The sequence below is a fragment of the Pleurodeles waltl genome, chromosome 3_1, assembly GCF_031143425.1.
Source record: "Pleurodeles waltl isolate 20211129_DDA chromosome 3_1, aPleWal1.hap1.20221129, whole genome shotgun sequence".
NCBI lineage: Eukaryota > Metazoa > Chordata > Amphibia > Caudata > Salamandridae > Pleurodeles > Pleurodeles waltl.
This window is the reverse complement of record NC_090440.1, coordinates 777,054,148-777,073,278: the sequence shown is the minus strand read 5'-3', so window position 1 is coordinate 777,073,278 and position 19,131 is coordinate 777,054,148. Positions and strand designations below refer to the sequence as shown.

At 47.5% G+C, this 19,131-nt stretch overlaps 1 protein-coding gene across 2 annotated transcripts in view; it reads right to left on the bottom strand.

The window, feature by feature from the left end:
- The window catches only part of GALNT18 (polypeptide N-acetylgalactosaminyltransferase 18), a 1,605,564-nt gene that overhangs the window by 587,359 nt on the left and 999,074 nt on the right, over positions 1-19,131 (bottom strand). The window lies entirely within an intron of this gene.

Sequence of the window (19,131 nt, the reverse complement as noted above, 5' to 3'; positions counted from 1 at the left end):
AATGAATCAATAAATTAATCCTTGCTCAACCATTGGTACCGAGCTGTCAGACTTAACTTAGGAGACAGGCAAGTGTAAAGCATTTATCAACAAACAGTAAATGAGTAAAACACAATAAAACTCCAGCACCAACTTAGAAGAATAAAGGTTATCTCTATAATCAAAACAACACCAAAATGATAAACATCCAATAAAGGGAAACAGAGATATGAATTTTTAAAGATTACATTTTTAAAAAATGTGCATTCTAGTGCCAAAAAGCATAAAGTGACAACCACAACTATCTACTTGAGCTAGACCAGGACAAAGTCTAAGTTTTAGGAGGACCACGAGACAAAGTCAAAGTTTTAGGAGGACCATGAAGGAGCATGGGTCGGATAGTTTAAGCAGTAGGTCCTGATTATGTTTTGTCTTCACACTTACCATTTTGGTGGACAGGATACTTCATCACAAACATGACGGCTATCCTGTCCGCTATATTACAAGTTCCATTATATCCTATGGAACTTTTAATATGGGGGATGGGATATCCCTCACATTTGTGATGGAGTATCTCATCCACCAAGATCATAATTATGACCTAAGTCACTTTGTTGGAGCTTTTCTTCTAAGCACCGAACAATTGGGTCCCTGAATCCAGAGCTCACTTCAATGATGGCTGCCTGCTGCGCGATGCCTTGGTTGGTCTCTGGAGGTCTTTGTACTCAGAGTCAATGAAGGGGAGCTCTGGAGCGTTCAGCGGAGCTCACCAGCACAATCAGACCGACTTGTGAGTCGTCAGCAGCGGCTTGACTCTCATTGCCGGTCCTCTTCTGAAGCTTTTCACCAAAGTTTTGCACAAAGTACGGAAACTTTCAGATCTTCTTCTGAAAGGGTTCCTGAGGGCCAGAAAGGGTCCAGCAGCACCAGCCAAGGCTTCAGAAATTCTAGTTGCCTCTTGGGGTCTGGTCTCAATCTCCCACAATGTAGGTGGTCAGTCCAGGAAAATCCAGGTGAAGCTAGTCAGCTGGAGTAGTCCTTTCAGTGGATGTTGCAGGTGGCCATAATTTCTGGATAGTATGTTCTAAAATTACTTTCCTGCAAGAGTTATATTAAATCCGACATTGGCTAGTTGTTGGGTTTATTGTTTGATAATTTGAATCATGTTGCTAGCAAACTCTAATAAAAAATTACACTTTATTAAAGTTTAATAAAGCCTTCCCGTTTAAGACAATGGGGCTAACAGCACTAAAATCGGGAAACCAGCTTTGGCTGTTTTTCCCTACTGTGGCATAAAAAACATATTTTAAATTGTCCCTCCTTTTTACATCAAGGCAACCTATCCTTGGCACCTAGGGCACACCTCAGGGTGACGTGTAATAAAAAGGTAATTTTGGACTTTGGAAGTACTTTTAATTCCAAAGACAAATTTGGAATCAGTTTGATTTCAAAACCAGCATGCAAGGCAGGTCTGGATTTAAAATGACACAACACACCACAGCAGTGCACAAGTAAATGCATTAAGTCCACTGGGGTCCCTAAACCTACATGCCCTACCATATACTAGGAACTCGCAGATAGATTGTCTTGGCCAACTAGAATTATACCAATCACCATATACCTTTTAAGGACTGAGCACTGGCCCTGGTAAGCATAGCTCAGGGCCCTTTCAGAGACAGTAACCACCAGAAACAGTCTAAAAGTGTGGGTGATCAGGGCGAAAAGGATGACGTTCATACATTAGCTGTTCCCAGAATGACAGCAACACCACGAATGAGCAGGTGATCCCATAGTGACAGTGACACCACCAACAAATATATTATGACTATAAAGATGGATCGCAGGATCTTAATCAGGGGGTGCCTCCCTTGATTGATTGAGAAGAATGTGGCAATGATTGAAATGTTCTATCAGGATCTACATTTTTGTTAGATGCCAATTGGAGCCAGTAACACATGGGTTAGTCCTGATTGCTGTGAAGCTTCAGCCTCAGGTTTTCTGGTTGAAAAAAATGTAGTTTTATTTTTTCTCTTATATTTGAGATATATGTAACTCATGCTCATATGAGGGAAATTAATTCACAACTTTGAGTTTTCCTTCTCAGAATGAGGTAGGACAACATGCAGAATCAGTTAGTGCTCATGATTTAAAAATATTTTCTCTCTTTGTGACAGGTATCCACTGTGCACAATTTGTCAGGCATTACATGGTGTAAATTGCGCAGAGGAAAATTGCAGGTTCTCTCGCCAGATATCACTTGCACAAACTGTATTTTGTACAGGGAATGGGGTAAGATAACCTTTTGAAATATATTTTTCAGAAGAATTTTTTTTTAGAAAGAATAACTATTTTTTTAGGAAATTACCTGTTTTACTCTGTGTTGTATGTCGAGCAGTGTTTGCACGAAATAGCTTCTGAATGGAACGCCACTTGACAGGCTCCATTTTAGTAAGCGGTCTACTTGTTTTTCTTGGTCTAGGAGGGGATATAAAAGAAGGGAGCTGGCGTATCTGCACAGTGGGTGTGTGCAGCGGGCACGCCAAAGGTAAGCCCATCTCATCTGCGCCTGTCTATTCTCTGTTCGCGCATGGCATCAGCCATGCTGCTGGCTTGGATACAGAAAAATCGTAGACATCAGAAAGACTATCCTACACAAATAAGGAGCTACACAGGCTCAGACTAAATTTAAATAGTGAAGAGAATAGGGTAGAGAGATAGGTATGGGGGAAGGAGGCAGTGTTAACCCAGCTGAAGGAGGAGGAGGTTTAAGAGTTAAAGATTAAGGCCCTCATTACAACCGCAAACAGTGTGGCGGATAAAAAAATGGAATTATGACCCTGGCGGAAACTGCCAAAAAAGACAGCCACTTTAACACACCGCCCGCCACGGCGGTACAGACAAGCAGCGCATCGGTCACCGCCAACAGACAAGCGGAAGACAATGTACCGCCCATAGTATTACAACCCGCCAATCCGCCACCTTTTCCGGGGCGGATTCACCGTGGATAAAAACACGGCAGAAACAGCTTTTGCAATGGGAAAACGCTCACCTGAACACATCCCACGAGGAACGAGGACTCCATGGACCCGGAACTTCAAATACTCCCTGCCCTAGTGTTTCTGTTCCTCTACGACCAACATCTACATAGGCGCCGAAGACAACAGTGAGTACTGCACCTACGACATGGGGGAGGCAAAAGTTAGGGGGACACCCACCAAACACCCCCATCCCCACCCCCAACCTCGCAAAATACAACATACACACCAATGCATTCACAAAAATCACTGTAACAACCCACAACCCCCCCCTGGAAGAATGAAAAGACAAAGCGAAATTCGGTCAAACATTGTAATGTGGCATAATACATGTCATACAAAAATATACAGATATATATATGAAAATCAGTCATAAATATATACATTACGAGAAGTAGTGCAGATATGTACATGACAATGTCCGTGCACCAACAGTCCAAAAATGCATGGGCGAGGCCCACAAAGGATACCTGACCACAATCGGAGAGAACACTGCCGGGACATCAGATAGAAATACTACAGGCACCTCAGGGGGAAGGGAAGGGGGGGCACCTCAGCCGGATGACTGCAAAGCCAGATCCACGACGGGGCTCCATGCCCATTGATGTATCCTGGGGAGTGCAAAGCCACAGTCTCTCAAGTCTCTACAGTGGGTGGTTTGCCCACTGTTCAATCATGGGGAGTGCAAAGCCACAGTCTCTCAAGTCTCTACAGTGGGTGGTTTGCCCACTGCCATATCCTGGGGAGTGCAAAGCCACAGTCACTCAAGTCTCCCAAGTGGGTGGTTTGCCCACTGTTCAATCCTGGGGAGTGCAAAGCCACAGTCTCTCAAGTCTCTCCAGTGGGTGGTTTGCCCACTGTTCAATCCTGGGGAGTGCAAAGCCACAGTCCCTCAAGTCTCTACAGTGGGTGGTTTGCCCACTGTACCATCCTGGGGAGTGCAAAGCCACAGTCTCTCAAGTCTCTACAGTGGGTGGGTTGCCCACTGTTCAATCCTGGGGAGTGCAAAGCCACAGTCTCTCAAGTAGATGCAGGTCTCCACTGGTTCTGGAGGGGGACTGGTGCCCAGACTGGATGAGTCTCCCCGTGAAAGTACCTGTCCTGTCACTGTCCCAGCTGCACATGGGATAAGGATGCCTGATGTGGCGGTCCATTCATTCCTACCCGGTGCTTGCCCTGTTCAGCGGTCTTCACCATGGCGGTCTTTGCCCTGTTCAGCGGTGCATTGCCATGGCGGTCGTTGCCCTGTTCAGCGGTGCTTTGCCATGGCGGTCTTTGCCCTGTTCAGCGGTGCTTTGCCATGGCGGTCTTTGCCCTGTTCAGCTGTGCTTTGCCATGGCAGTCTTTGTCCTGTTCAGCTGTGCTTTACCATAGCGGTCGTTGCCCTGTTCAGCTGTGCTTTGACATGGCGGTCTTTGCCCTGTTCAGCGGTGCATTGCCATGGCGGTCTTTGCCCTGTTCAGCGGTGCTTTGCCATGGCGGTCTTTGCCCTGTTCAGCGGTGCTTTGCCATGGCGGTCGTTGCCCTGTTCAGCGGTGCTTTGACATGGCGGTTCTGGACTGCTCAGCGGTGCTTTGACATGGCGGTTCTGGACTGTTCAGCGGTGCTTTGACATGGCGGTTCTGGACTGTTCAGCTGTGCTTTGACATGGCGGTCTTTGCCCTGTTCAGCGGTGCTTTGCCATGGCAGTTTTTGCCCTGTTCAACGGTGCTTTGACATGGCGGTTCTGGTACGAACATTGGTGTGTGGCATGACGTTCCCTAGACTGGGCATTGGTGTGTGGCATGACGTTCCCTACACTGGGCATTGGTGTGTGGCATGACGTTCCATCATAGGCCACCTGGGCTGTGGCAGCCGGGGCCCTCCTGGGCAATGACTCTGGCGTTGGTCTCCTGACCAGTGACGATACTTGGGCCCTCCTGGGCAATGACTCCGGCGGTGGTCTCCTGACCAGTGACGATACTTGGGCCCTCCTGGGCAGTGACTCCGTCGGTGGTCTCCTGACCAGTGACGATACTTGGGCCCTCCTGGGCAGTGACTTCGGTGGTGGTCTCCTGACCAGTGACGATACTTGGGCCCTCCTGGGCTGTGACTGTGATGATACTTGGGCCCTCCTGGGCTGTGACTCCGGCGGTGGTCTCCTGACCAGTGACGATACTTGGGCCCTCCTGGGCTGTGACTCCGGCGGTGGTCTCTGGACAAGTGACGACGGACGGTGCTGGCGGTTGTGTCTCGACTGCCGGAAATGATGGCGCACTTCTCTGCCGTGACACTCACAACAGGCGGGGCAGACTTCCTCTGGCCCTTCACCACCTTTGGTGGCATCACAGCTGACTCTCTAATCCCCTTGGAAGCCATGTGAGTTGTTTTCCCACTCGGAGTCTTCACACGGTCCCGTCGTCCACTCTCCAATTTTAGAGCCTTTACAGGGGGTGGGCTGCCAGTGCCTTGGCTCAGGGTCATACTGCCTGCCCTGGTGGCCGGTGCACTCCACATACCTTGAACAGGCACCACTGGTATTGGAGGCTTTTTGGCTGAGGCGCTACGACGGGACTGATGAATTGGAGAAGGGGGTGGGGGCAAAAAGGTCAACTTTACAGAGGGACAGTTTCTGACGAACACTGGGATGGGTAGTTGGAGGGGGCCTGGGAGTGGAGGAATAGGAGGTGGTTGTCGGAGGTGTCACTTTAGGTGTTTTGGGTGCAAGTACTGGAGGCTGTTGTGAGGTGAATGGATGTTGGGTGAGTGATTGCCGGCGTTTGTGTACTTTGGGAGGGGGCATCACAGACACACTGGGAGAGGACACAGGGGACGTGTAAATGGCAGTGGAGGTGGTGAGTGCAGGTGAGCGGCTTATGGTGCTGGGTGTCCTTGTGCGATTCATGTTGCCTGTAGATGTGGTGCATGCAGGTGTGTGTGTAGACGTGACTGGGAGGGAGGAGGGAGACGAGGAGGAGGGGCACACAGTGGAGGCAGTGGATGTTGCTGTGTCTGTACGTGGGTGAGGCTTGCGTGAGTGCCTGTGGGTTGTGTGGTGCCTATGTTTGCTTGAGCTACCTGTGTGTGCTGACTTGTGTGTATGCTGGTCTGTAGGTGTGCTTGGGATGGGCTGGGGTACAGGAGATTGGGTCTGGGTGGAGGAAGTTGGAGGGGGGAGGCTAGACACAGGGACAATGGCTGCCATCAGTGCTGAGGCCAGAGATTGCAGGGTTCGCTGAAGGACAGCCTGACCATAATGAATGCCCTCCAGGAATGCATTACCGTGTTGCAACTCTCATTCTACACCCTGGATGGCATTCACAATGGTAGACTGCCCAACAGTGAGTGACCTGAGGAGGTCAATGGCCTCCTCACTGAGGGCAGTAGGGGTGACTGGGGCAAGGCCTGAGGTGCCTGGGGCGAAGGTGATGCCCACCCTCCTGGGTGAGCGGGCACGGGGCGAATGCTGAGGGGCTGCTGGGAGGGCGGTGCTGGTAGGGGAGGTGGCGGCTGTACCTGTAGAAGTGGGGCGCACTGATGGTGCCGCCACCACAAGGGAGCTCCTATCGGCGGACGAGTCCGTGTCGCTGCTTGGTGATCCGGTGGCCGACGTGAAGCTCCCCTCGCCCTCCGTCCCACTGGTGCATTCTGAGTCCGTGGTGTGGCCCTCCATGGTCATGTGTGACGCAGCTCCCTCGTGCTGCGGTGCCCCTGTACCTCCGCCTGATGATGCTGATGCACAAAAGAACAGGGAGAGCACAAAAAGGGGTGGGGAAACAGAAGAAAGACAGGTTGAGTGCATGGCTTACCGCTACCGTTGGTGGACAAGACAGACACCGCAGCCCCCTGCATTACTCCGTGCTCCTGCCCTCTGCACATGCAATTTCTGGGATATGGCCTACATGGCAATGGTGGAAATCTGCGCACATGGATGCCACAGGGGCAACTATACCTCGACTTGGCACTCTGCTGAGGTGGGGTAGAGTGCCACATGGGCTACATTACGGAGGGGCCTTGCCTACCGAACTCGCCCTGGCCTTGGGACACCCACATCCCTCCTCCCCCTCCCAGACCCCTCTACTGCGCGCAAAGTCCGCTGAATGAGGTTGTACTCACCCCCTTGTGTCTGCTGTGATGCCCTCAAGCGCCCATCCAACTCCGGGTAGGCCACCGCCAGGTTCCGGAACATGAGGGGGGTCATGGTGCGACGGGCACCCCTCCCACGTTGGGAGGCCATCCCCAGCTGATCCTCCGCCGTCTTCTTGCTGCAGCGGCGAATGTCCTCCCATCTCTTCCGGCAGTGGGTGCCCCGTCTCTGGTGGGCCCCCAGGGTCCGGACCTCCTTGGCGATGGCACGCCAAATGTCCCTCTTCTGGTGGGCGCTGACCTACATGACATGCACAAGGAAAGAGGAACAGTCATTACCAACTCTACCGTCGTTGTGAGTGGCCCCCTCCCTACTCTGGCCATGTGGCCCATTCATTCCCATGCATTAATGTTCTATGAACTCTGCCCCCTTCCCTCTTCCAACCAGCCCTCTCCACCCAGGCCTAGCCCATACAACGTGCTCCCTGTGTACTAACCTGTTGGTCTGGAGGACCGTAGAGTAGCGTGTACTGGGGGAGGACCCCGTCTACCAGTTTCTCCAACTCCTGTGCAGTGAAGGCAGGGGCCCTTTCCCCAGACGCAGCAGCCATCGTCGCTACCAGACCGAGGTCACAGCAGCACTTGCAGTGTAGGTCCTCTCCTGTCGAAGGTCAGGTATCTAGTGATTGAACAGATAGAAAATGGCGGTGACGTCCGCGGCGGTGACATCTGCGGCGGTGCGCATCATCACCGCCGGCGCACCTGTTCATTGGCTCCTGGGACCCATATGGTCCAATGTTAACCAATGCAGCATTGCGACGCGGTCTACGACCGCCTACCTTGACGGTGTGCAACGCCAGCGCAGTTAACCCACAATCCCATTGTCCCAGTTTAGAGGTCAGGCAGCCGCCATTTCAGGGGCCCACATGGCTTAATTTTCCTCTGCGTCACACATAGCTAGGCCTACACTCAACACACATACAGGAAGGGTTTCGTGAGTGGTGTAGTCTTGTGTGTAACTGTGGGTACATACCTGGAGGAATTATGATTGATTCATCGCTGTTGTCCTTCGTAGGCACCGTCAGCTGGGACAGTTGAGAAGATGGCAGAATCCTCCAGTGTACCGACCGCTGGTGGACCTGTTGACAATGGAAGAGCGACATGTCATCGTCACCTACCGGTTTGACCGTGCCACAATCCAGGAACTATGTACCCAGTTGGAGCCAGACCTGATGTCGCCAATCCGCCATCCGACTGGAATCCCCCCTGACGTGCTGGTGCTGTCAGTGCTCCATTTCCTTGCTAGTGCGTCTTTTCAGACAACAGTGGCCATGGCATCAGGGATGTCACAGCCTATGTTTTCCAACGTGTTGTCCAGAGTGCTGTCTGCCCTGCTGAAACACGTAAGGAGATACATCATTTTCCCTGAGGTGGCAGATTTGCCTACAGTTAAAGGTGACTTCTATGCCCTTGGACATATCCCCAACGTCATAGGTGCCATTGATGGGACCCATGTAGCTCTGGTCCCCCCCACAGGAGTGAACAGGTGTACAGGAACCGGAAGAGTTATCATTCCATGAATGTACAGATGGTATGTTTGGCAGACCAGTACATCTCGCAGGTAAATGCTATGTTCCCTGGCTCAGTGCATGAGGCCTACATCCTGTGGAATAGCAGCATCCCTGATATGATGGGTCAACTCCAGAGGCACCGTGTCTGGCTATTAGGAGACTCTGGTTCCCCAACCTTTCCTGGCTATTGACCCCAGTGAGGAATCCCAGGACCAGGGCAGAGGAACGCTACAATGAGGCCCATGGGCGGACTAGGAGGGTGATCGAACGCACCTTCGGCCTCCTGAAGGCCAGGTTCAGGTGCCTCCATATGACAGGTGGATCCCTATTCTACTCACTGAAGAAGGTGTGCGACATCATCATCGCCTGCTCGATGCGTCACAATCTTGCACTGCGACGCCAGGTGCCTTTTCTGCAGGAGGATGATCCAGATGACGGTGTTGTAGCAGCTGTGGAGCCTGTGGACAGTGATGAGGAGGAAGCTGAGGAAGAAGACAAAGACAACAGGGAGTCAGTCATACAGCAATATTTCCAGTGACACTCAGGTGAGAACATTTTCATGATTGACATTACATAAACTTTCATAGGTCTACCTCTATCCTGTCTGTCGGTTTCAACCACTATTTGGTAACTGAGTTGTACCTTTCGATTACTGTTTCACAGGTGTGGTTATCAATGTGTCATCTGCTTGCATCCTTCAAGTACTTGTGATGTGTGACATAGGTATGTTAGCTTTACAATGGGAAATGCATTATAACACTGTCATTGATAATACACATTTTCAAAATCACAGACTGACTCCAGATTGTTTTGTGTTTCAAGGGTGTTTATTTAAGTGCTCAAAAATGGAGGGGAATTGTAAAATGGTGATGGGTGATGGTGGAGGAATGTCCATGGCAGAGTCCAGTCTATTAGTCTCACAGGTGCACTGCCCATCTGGGCATAGGAAGTGGAGCTGGGGCAGTTTAAGTATGGACAGGGTAACAAGGTGGGACTGTGGGATGACAATCAGGGTGGTCTCATTTCCTGGCGGGGGTCTTGCCATCTTGCTCTGTCCTGTTCCTGGATCTCAGGGACCGCTTGCGTGGTGGTTGTCCATCTGCAGGGGGTGGGGTGCTGGTGTGGTGGTCCTGTGGTGGGGCGTCCTGTCCGCTAGCGCCGGCAGAGGTGGTGGGCAGTTCATCATCCATGCAAGTGTCAGGGGCCCCTTGGAGTGCCACGGTGTCCCTCAAGGTCTGCTGTATGTCCTTCAGAACCCCTACGATGGTGCCCAGGGCGGAGCTGATGGTCCTGAGCTCCTCCCTGAACCCCAAATACTGTTCCTCCTGCAGGCGGAGGGTCTCCTGCAACTTGTCCAGGACCGTCGCCATCGTCTCCTGGGAGTGGTGGTATGCTCCCATGATGGAGGATAGGGCCTCGTGGAGAGTGGGTTCCCTTGGCCTGTCCACCCCATGTCGCACAGCAGCCCTCCCAGTTCCCCTGTGTTCCTGTGCCTCCGTCCCCTGGACCGTGTGCCCACTAACACTGCCCCCAGGTCCCTGTTGTTGTTGGGGTGGTGGGTTCTCCTGGGTTCCCTGTAGTGGTGGACACACCGCTGATTGACCTGTCCTGGGTAGGGAGGTTTGGGCCCACTGGGTGGGTGCTGTGCTGGTGTTACCAGAGGGTGGAAGGTCGGTGTTGGGCTGTGCCTGTGCAAGGGGAACCGACTGTCCCGAGGCCCACGATGGTCCAGGCTGGTCATCAGGATCCAGTAGGGCAGAGCTGCTATCGTCACTGTGGGCCTCTTCTGGGGGTGGAGTGGTGTTGTCTGGACCCTCTGGTGTGGTGAAGGTCCTTCGGGTTCCTGCAGGGGCATAAGAGCATGATTATTGCATGTGTGTTTGTAATGGTGTGCAATGGGTGGGTGAGCGTGTACCCCAGTGCTTGCATTCCTGTGTGGGAGCTTGTGTGACGGTGGTTTAGGGGGTTGTATAGGTGTGTGCAGTGGGCATGCTTTAGTGCTGGGTGTCCATGCTTAGTTGTGTCATGCAGGGCTTGGTGTTGGGATGTGTGGTTTGTGTTATTAGTACATATGTGAGGAGTTGGAGTGATAGGGGAGGGTGTGAGGGTGGGGGTGTGTGATAGCATGCAGGTAGGGTGGGGGATATGATAGTTACGAATTGACTAACCAGTGTCCCATCCTCCACCGACTCCTGCGAGGCCCTCAGGATGCATGATGGTCAAGACTTGCTCCTCCCATATTGTTAGTTCTGGAGGAGGACGTGGGGGTCCGCCGCCAGTCCGCTGAACCGCGATGTTGTGCCTGGAGACCGTTGAACGCACCTTCCCCCGTAGGTCTTTCCACCTCTTCCTGATGTCCTCCCTATTTCTTGGGTGCTGTCCCACTGCGTTGACCCTGTCCACGATTCTTCGCCATAGCTCCATCTTCCTGGCTATTGATGTGTGCTGTACCTGTGAGCCAAATAGCTGTGGCTCTACCCGTATGATTTCCTCCACCATGAACCTGAGCTCCTCCTCGGAGAAGCGGGGGTGTCTTTGGCGTGACATGGGGTGGTGTGTGTGATATGTGGGGCATTGTGAGTGTTGATGTGTGTGGTGATGTGTAGTGGTGTGTGGTGTTTTGTGCGTGGATGTTGTATGGGTGATGGTGTTGTGTGCCTCTGTATGGTGGTGTTGTCTTGGCTGTGCAGTCTCTCTGGCCTTCGTTCGTGAACTATGGTCGTAGGGGTTTGTGGGTGATGTGGGTGTGTGTTTTATATTGTATTGGGTGTGTGGGAGTGGTGTGTGTATGTGTATCAGGTGTGTATATTTTGAATTGTCCTATGTGGCGGTGTTTTGGAGATGTGTGTGTATTTTGAGCGCGGCGGTGTGTACCGCCAATGGAATACCGAGGTTGAAAGACCGCCGCGTGGATTCGTGGGTCGTAATAGCATGGGCGTGTTTCTGTTGGCGTGGAGGTGGAGGTTTTGTTTTCGCCAGTTTAACACTGACCTTTGGTGTGGCGGACTTGTGTGGGTGTCTGAATTTCGGCGGATTCCGAGATGTAGGTCATAATAGCTGTGGCGGTATTCCGTGGCCGCGGCGCTGTATTGGCGGTCTTCTGCACGGCGGTAACCGCCTTTTACCGCCAATGTTGTAATGACCCCCTAAGTGTGGACTACTTAAAACATGGTCTCTGGTGAAACATGCCTTGGAGTTAAATCTCCTTTTTGAAACTAATGAATGGTGTATTCCTTTTATTACAGAGACATGGATTCCCCCAGACTCAACTGTTAATCTGGGATTTACCTTCCTTCCTGGTTATAAAGTCATTAATCAGCCAAGAGCTAAAAAAAAGGGGTGGAGGAGATCAAATTGTTTTAAAAGAGCAATGGGAGATAACTAGTTTACATATTTGGAAAACTGAGGGGATTTAACTGATGGGTTTTTCCCTAAGAATCAAAAGTGAAAAGGCCTTTTCATTAATGCTGTGTTATTGGCCACCTGGGGACATTATTAATCTTTTATAATCACTTTTAGTCACACATTCCAATTTCATTATGCTAGGGGATTTCAACAAATCTCAGTGTAAAAAACTGAAAGGCCTGAGCAACATTTTAAGTCTAGAAAAACTTGTTAGTGGTCCAACTCATCAAAAGGGGCATACTCTTGAGCTAATGTTTACTCAACAAAACAGATCAGAGTAGGAAATGTGCTTCCCTTAAGCTGGTCAGACCATGTACTGCTTCCTTTTGTAATACATGTGTCCAAAATGACTGAAGGAGTTTGTTTTGGTCAAGTAAGTAAACCACTGTGAGCTATCAAGATAAGGCCACGATGAATGAGAATTATGATTAAGAGTCAATAGTCAGCACCCTGGATAAAATAATACCTGTAAAACAGATGACTCCTCAACGCAAAGTCTCTCCACCCTGGTACACAGACACCTTAAAAGAGATTACAACTAACTGTAGGAAACCTGAGCAACACTAGAGAATGGCCTACTTAGAAAATGATAAATTGATCCTAAAAAGGCACTAAATAAGTAAAAACTTGAAATTAGGAAAGCTATTATACTGAAGCTATTGTGGATGATTCAAACAAACCTAGAAAGATGTTTAATATAATAAGAGATTTCATTTATTCTGATTGTGAAAAGCAAGAGATAATACCATTCCAGGAATTCTGTGACAAGCTGTCAGAGCTGTTGGAGAAAACTGAAACCATTATAGGGGTTATTAACAATGTCTCTGAGACCCTTACTACATTTTCTGATGAGATGCTTACCAGAAGAATACAAACAAAAGTCATTTATTGAAAATTAGAACATATAGAGCTAATTAGTACTCACAAATTTACATCCTTGGCCCAGACAATTTCGTCTTGCTCCCCACTTAACCAAATCTCTTCTTGTACATGGAAGGTCTGGGCAGATATTTATATCCTAGTTTATTAAGAATTTGTAATCAATCTTTGTTGGGAGACACAGTACCTCAAGCTGGGAAACAAGCTTTAATCACTCCTCTTTTGGAAAAAAAGCCTACTGCCTAAAGAAACAATCTCATTACTCCTGTATCCATCAAACCTAATTGAGAAATATGTTAGTAAGATGCTAGCTAGCTACCTAGAAAAGCTGCTGGTAAATGATCAGATGGGCTTTAGACCAGCACATGGCACAGAATCCACGTTGATCTTGGCCATGGATGATTGAGGGTGACTGTGGATAAAGGTCTAATAGCACACATCATAGTACTTGAGCTGTCTGGTGAGTTTGACACCATCAACCATCAAATACTGTCATCCAGATTGAGGGAAATAGGCGTGGAAGGCAAAGTAATAGAATGGATCGAATGCTCTCTGAAAGATGGGACCCAAGCTGTCTCACTCACCCTCCTTTCAGCTCAGACTTCAAGAAGATAGTCTATGGGGTCCCACAGGGATCAGCCTTAAGCCCCAGCCTCTTCAACATTTATCTGTGCCCATTGTTGACCTTAATCAGGTCATATTGGGTCTCTTTTGTTAATTATGCAGATGATACATAGTTGATTTTATCTCTGAATAAGAACAGTCTTATTCAACCCAAGGGTTTTCATACCTGTCTGAGATGGTAAACTGGCTGAAAGTGAACTCATTAAAGTTTAATGAAGGAAAAACTGAGTTTTTCTGCTGCCCCACTCTAAGGAGCCTTACTCCCTCCCAAGCAATTTCTGGCCTTGGACTGACAATGAAAATCTAAAAATGGTACTGGTAGTAAGGAATATAGAAGTGCAGGTAGATGATAAGTCATCCATGGAGAGACATGTTAATCAAATCCCAGCTATCTGCTTTGGGTTACTCTGGAACCTCAGGAAGATTGTACCTTTGCTACCTTAGCAAAGAAATCTAGCGGCTCAGGGTATCATTCTAAGCAGGATTGACTATTGCACTGCACTCCTATTCAGTGTACATGACTCCTTGATTAAAAGACTGTTCAGGGTCCAAGCAATGGCAGCCAAGTTTGCACTAAATAAATTGAGATATGATTCTACCACAAGTGCTTTGAGAGAGCTTCATTGGCTCCCAGTAATAGGGTGTACCATTTTCAAATCAATGTGTGTGGGTATAAAGCTCTTAATAAGTTAGGACCTGTGTTGATACAAAAATATAGACCCTATAGGCCTCAGAGGAATCTGCGGACAGCTTCTGCTAACCTCCTACATGTTCCAAACTGTATAAAAACACAATACGGGGGGAAAACCTTCCAGGTTCTGGCAGCACAACTGTGGAACAAGTTCCCAGCCAGCCTCCGAACAAGTACTAACATTACCTGCGTTAAAGAGCATTTAAAAACCTGCCTATTTTTTTTAAAAAATAGTTAGAGCTAGAGATTGGTCAGATAAAGATAGATGTTGAGATAGGCTGGCAAAGAATATTTTTGTGTAAGTAGTGTCTTGCAAGATTAGTGCTAGCAACAAGATACCTGTAAGGTGTACATTGCACTTTACAATGTATTGTTACATTACATTACATGTGTATACCATTACCAAACAACTATGAATAGTTAGATTGTCTATGATCACTATATTTGCAAACAAGAATAAATGAGCTGCTGTGTAAAGAGGCACACTGCGTTGGTGAGTGCTTTAGATATGCAAACAAATCAGCCATTTACATTGCTTGTTTATCTACACAGGTAATACTTATGGGTACAGTTCTGTCCTTGATATTTTAGCACGGATGGGTTGTGTAGCTGTGGAAATGATATCAACTGAGGAAGAGTGGCAGGTGAATTAGCAGATGACGAGTCAGTTGGATAATGGGTAAAATTACCGGAGGAGCCAGATTCTATGCCTCTTGCTGAACTCCTAGATCAGGGATGAGAGCCTTAGATTTATGGGGAGCAGGTTTCAGAAACAGGGTGCCTATACAGGAATGACTTATTTGTATATATTTGCTTGTATTCTCTATTTCTACCTCAATGGATAGATATCAATGTGGTGTGGAGGCAGCCGGCAGTGGATAGCTTGTATACAAAATATTAATGTCAATAACTCAGCAAGACTTGAACTGAACAATTGGTGGAAAGAGAAAGTAGTATGGTCAAGTGTTATATTATATGTAGAGTATTAAAGCATGTGTTAAACAGGAGATTACAATATTTAGCTCCAGTTTAGTGCTCTGCACTGTTATTTTAAATTCATGTCAAGATACTTTTAAACTGTGACAACAAAATATAACAGTTTAAGTTGATGTTGACATTCTGTTTTGTACACTACATATATATTCACTGAAAAAGGTTTTAGGACAGTATAGATAGATGACAATGTCAGTAAAATAAGCAGTTTTAAACAAACAAAACTACTGAAATTAACCAGTTACAGTAAACTCAAGTACCTATAACTCATGCCCTAAAGTAACTATACCTTGTCCCCTGCCATGCACAGTGTTGTCATCAAAGATGCAATTTCGGATGGTGCAAGGATGTTGTCAATGATGTTACAGAACATGTCACAAGTGATTGTCATAAGAATTTAATAATGTTTAATATAGAAAATCAACATGTCTGATTCTTTTTTTGACGTTTGAAGCAGAAAAGTGCAGCCATGGAACAAACCACAAGAGGGATCTGCACTCCAGCTAAAGAGCGTAGAGCTCCAGATAAGAGTGTGTGAAAAACAAAATGGTAAGCTGTCCTCGGGTAATGGATTTAATGACCCACGAAACTTACTGTTTTTTTTGTTTAATGTTGCTGGGGGACTATTGCACTTCCTGAAGCCCCCCACAACATTTTTTTATGGGTGTCTACCACAGGTTTAATTTCTGTTGGGGCTGCAGAGACCAGCAATTTTTTTAATTTTTTATTCTAGGGTGCCCCATTGCTCACCTGGGTCACCCCACAGCATATTTAAGCAGCCCAGTTATTGTTATACTTATCTCAGGAGACTATGGGGGTCATTCTAACTCTGGCGGGCGGCGGAGGCCACCCGCCAGAGTTCCCCCGACAGAACACCGCTCCGCGGTCTGAAGACCGCTGCGGTGATTCTGTGTTTCCCGCTGGGCTGGCGGGCGACCGCCAGAAGGCCGCCCGCCAGCCCAGCGGGAAACCCCTTCCCAAGAGGAAGCCGGCTCCGAATGGAGCCGGCAGAGTGGGAAGGTGCGACGGGTGCTGTTGCACCCGTCGCGAATTTCAGTGTCTGCTAAGCAGACACTGAAATTCTTTGTGGGGCCCCCAGGGGCCCCATGACACCCCATACCGCCATCCTGTTCCTGGCGGGCGAACCGCCAGGAACAGGATGGCGGTATGGGGTGTCGGAATCCCCATGGCAGCGCAGCAAGCTGCGCCGCCATGGAGGATTCCTGAGGGCAGCGGAAAACCGGCGGGAGACCGCCGGTTTTCCTGTTCTGACCGCGGCCAAACCGCCGCGGTCAGAATGCCCTGCGGGGCACCGACAGCCTGTTGGCGGTGCTCCCGCCGACCCCGGCCGGGGTCGGAATGACCCCCTATAACTCGTGCCAAAATATAACTATAATTTGTGCCCTCTCTCTAACATCCGAGTAACCTTTGTTTTTTTTCAGTGAATATACATTATATATATATATATATATATATATATAATGTATATTCTGCCAGCGTCAGGGAAGCAACAAATTCCCTGTCTTAATTTCCCCAACGAAATGACTCAAGGTCATACGCGGCACTCACAGGATACTTGGATATTCTTTTTAATTAAACGCGTTGGCGTTGGATGTAATTGATTCATAATATAATTAAAAAGAATATCCAAGTATCCTGTGAGTGCCGCGTATGACCTTGAGTCATTTTGTTGGAGAATATATATATATATATTCCTTCCAAGAATATATAATAATAAGATATACTATATATATATATATATATATATAATGTATATTCACTGAAAAAAAACAAAGGTTGCTCGGATGTTAGAGAGAGGGCACAAGTTATATACATACATATGTCGACACAAAGGGTCAGAAACAGTTCTTGGTGGCGCACTGTTGTTGCCGGTGCAGGTTACTGAGGAGACCACCCTCAAAATATTCATGAAATCAAGAAATTGACCGCACTCCACACTGTCCTGTGTATCGCTTTTACTGAAGCATTCAATAACCACCAATACATATATATATTTTCACTGAAAAAAACAAAGGTTCCAAGGATGTTATAGTTAGGTTCTGAATTTACTCTCACAAACCCATAGAAATTCAACAGTTATAGTTAGAGTTAATTCAAGTAACTATTACTTGTACCGTAAGGTAACTGTAACTCATGCAGTTTTCTCATCAATAATTTTATTGCAAATCTTGCACTGATAATATGCCATAGGAGGTGTCATCCAACTAAATTATATGTGGAATAAATAACTGTGCACGGTGAATGCGTGAGTTTTAGTTGCCTTAAGGTGTGAGTTATAGTTACTTGAAATATATGTTAATCAAACCACAGCTGTGCATTGCCAAAGACTGTGCACGGCAGGAGTTGGCCGCAGGGCCTGGGGCCAGGCCCTGCAGCTAAGCCCTTATAACTACCCAACCCAGTCCATGCAGTGCCACGCAACCCCTTTGGCCATGCACAGCGGGAGTTAGCCACAGGGCCTGTCTCTGTCACTGGATCTGTGAGTGGATGAGCGAGTGTCTGAGTGGGTCTAAAAGTGGATCTATAAGTCTATGAGTAGGTCTGAGTGGGTGTGTGAGTGTCTGAGTGGTTGTGTGAGTGGACATATGAGTCTCTGACTGCATGTATGAGTGAATGAATTACTGTATAAATGAGTCTGGGAATGTTTTTTCATTTTCTTTGCTTATTCGTATATATTCGAGAATATTCAAGAATATTCACAAATAACAATAATATATACGTTCTCGTTAATTACTGAATAGATTTATACCAAATAACCAGAAGCACAATCTGCGGAACAAAATCTAGCTTTCTGACAAATTTGGTGTAATTCCATCCAGTGGTCCGGGCTGTAGTCGTGTTCAAAACTCCTAAGGGAATTAACATGGGAAATGCATGCTTTTTAACTGTCCTCCCTTTTTCTCAGCCTCCGCTTGGCAGATCACCCTGAAACTTCCCATGCACAGCAAGAATCACTGGAACACTTTCTTGGAAAATTTTGTCAAATGACACCAATACAAGAAAGTAAAAAAATGTTTTTTTTAATGGAAACTTGGTTCTCCCTATGACTACCAGTAGTGTATATATATATATATATATATATATATATATTTTTTTTACAACAAATACTGATAGCCACGCACTCCGTTCAGACTACATAGAGCAATTTAAAGTTTATTCAGTGCACAGGTTCACCTGTGCACTGAATAAACTTTAAATCACTCTTTGTAGTTTGAAGGGAGTGCATGGCTATCAGGATTTGTTGTAAAAGGATTATCGAGGGTTCGGCCAGCCCCCTGCCTCACACCAGCTACTGAGCGCATCGTTTTCTTTGGACCGCTTTGTTTGTAATATATATATATACACGTAGTTTCTTTTAAAACTTCACTGATGGTGATGTTATATGCATTAATCATTTGCCATAATTCACAGGGATTCACTGTAAATTTTCAACAGTGAAATATCTTTTCACAGACTGATGCCCTTCTCGTGTCAGATTATTCAATTCCACATGATAGTGCATTGATATATGAAATGCACCTACACACAATGATGAGCTCCTTTGTAGTGCAATGTTTAATCAACATTTTATCAGGAATGTTGATCAAACTAAATTAACGAATGCAGTAAGCAAACTCTAATTTGAATACATTCTGTAAACAGCAGCTTCAAAAACTCTTACTGTGACAGACAAATATGGTTCCTATGCAGATCACACCTCAAAAGAAGTAGGCTTAAACAATCCCCTGGCCCACATCTCACAGGCCCGGCCAGGACAAGGAAAGTAACAATAATACCCCGCCTTTGTCAGACTAGGGTGCAAAATAAAGCTCTCAGCTCAGGCTGAGTGACAAGAGGCAAACAATATAGCCCCACCCTCTTGAGAAAA